Raw genomic sequence first — 2,063 nt, 5'->3', positions numbered from 1 at the left:
AAAAAAAAATGCTATAAGATCTCTGTTTCTATGGATCTGTCTGTATGGATGTTATAGACATGGCATTTTTCTACCTCCGGATGGTATTGGCAAAATTAATTTGTAAAAGACCTCTATTTAATTGGCCTAAGGAAAATCAAATGCTTATAAATATTCCTAAAGTTCTCAGAAATATAATAAAAATGAATGGAAGTGTTTTTCAAGTTCATGTGATCTAGGATAATCTTTGATAAATAAAAGGTAACCCAAGTTTGTTGGCTTAATAAAAACAGGAATATCTTTGTAAGATTTAACAGGTGGAGGCAGAGAGGAGAGGAGAGAAGGAGACCATGTTAGGGAGCCTAGAAAGCCTTTATTGGGGTCTGTGGCCCTGGGCGAGGTTCCGAGACTCCAGTAGGGATTGAGTCAGGGAAGTCGTGCCAGGTTTGGGAGGGCAAGGTGTTTTTATCGGTGAAAGAGTTCTGGGTTTGGTCTCAGGAGGGCAGATTACCAAGTAAGGGCCTTTTTGAGCAGTGGCGGGGTGGGATTGGTTGCCTCCTTTGTCAGGGTGAGGGGAAGCTGTAGCTTCATGACTGGCTGTTTTCAAAGGGTGCAGCCCATTCCAGGCCTGCGGGTGGGGGTTGTCGGTGCATGGAGCTCTCCTCTGACCCACAGCAAAATGGCCTCTAGGTCACCATCTTAAGGTAACTCTTACAGACTTCAGAGTCATCAACCTTAGATGTAATGCAAACAATACTTTCTCCTCGTGTTTACTAATCAAATAAACTCCTATTAACTCTACAGTAAAAATTTTGTCATCAAGAGAAATAAATGATGTTTGGTTGTTTAATGTCTAATTCAAATATAATCGTTATGTTAAACAAGTCATTTAAATTAATAAGAATAAGATCAAAGTTTAGACTAAGTTAAACTAAATAATGTATATTCAATAAATATTTAAATTACATCCAAATAAGATAAAGATTAAATGCTAAGTATAAGTTATATTAAAAAGCATAGTTTTGGCTTCTTAATATTTACAAAAAATTTATTGCGAGAAATATTATATTTCTAAGAATTTCAAATGTATTTATAAGTTTGCTACTATACTACAGGATGCTAATTTATGATAGCTCACCATTGCTCACTTCCTCGTTTTCACTGAAAAGCAAAGATTGCAAATAGTTAAAAAGGTTGCAAGAAGAGTAACAATACAAAATGAACCAGAGAAAATGTCCAAACAGAGTAATAAGCATAAATCAACTCTGTGCCAACTGTGTGCATTGAAGCCAAGAGAACGCAGACAGGTAGCAGGTGCCCCATCAGAAGGTAAGGAGCAGTGAAGTCCTGTAGATTTCTCCTGTTGTGGAAGGACTTACCGTAACTGCTTGTTTCGTGGTCACACACCTTTGAAGAATTATGATTAACGTTTATTCAAATGGAAAATACATACTTTATGCATATCTCTAGAGCTGGATGAATGATACCTGTCTCTTTAATATTATTTGTAATTTATAGATTTTATTATAGATTTATTTATTATCTACATACGAATAAAAATAATAATTTTTATACAGTGGAAAATAGAACATGCATGGCATATACTGAAAATAGGAAATACATGTCAGTTGATTTAACTTTTATTTCAGTTACATATTTTTTTAATGTGCAAGTCTGTGCTGGGAATATATCCACTGTTTCTTGCTGTGGAATGATCCAACATGTTTGAAAGCTACTGCTCTTATACCATGGTAAACTGAGCAAAAAGAGAGTCTGTGCAGCTGGCTGAAAAAGCCAGGAGGAGAACAACCACCCTTCTGTCCTGTACACACACATGGTAGTAACTTCTCAGGGCTAAGATGTAAATCACTGACTGGCTCATGTATACGTTTTGTCTTTTCAGACTTAGAGCCAGGCAGCAAATTTTGTTCAAAAGAACGTCCTTCATTTTTGTATAACTACTTGCAAGGCTGGGAATTCTGGTCATGGCATCATTGGTATTTCTAGCTCTGCCATCAGTTTCAAAGTTGTTGTCCCCTCTTTCAAATCTTTATTCGGTCAATTCAACTTAGAGCAACCCGCTC

The 2,063-nt window shown here is 36.5% G+C and overlaps 1 protein-coding gene across 1 annotated transcript in view; it reads right to left on the bottom strand.

Annotated features, from left to right (window-relative positions):
- LOC115303619 (olfactory receptor 6C70-like) overlaps window positions 1-2,063 on the bottom strand; it is a 104,469-nt gene that overhangs the window by 283 nt on the left and 102,123 nt on the right. The window lies entirely within an intron of this gene.

This window comes from Suricata suricatta, chromosome 10 (assembly GCF_006229205.1).
Source record: "Suricata suricatta isolate VVHF042 chromosome 10, meerkat_22Aug2017_6uvM2_HiC, whole genome shotgun sequence".
Taxonomy (NCBI): Eukaryota; Metazoa; Chordata; class Mammalia; order Carnivora; family Herpestidae; genus Suricata; species Suricata suricatta.
Note: the sequence above shows the minus strand (reverse complement) of the source record. Positions and strands in the feature narration are given on the sequence as shown.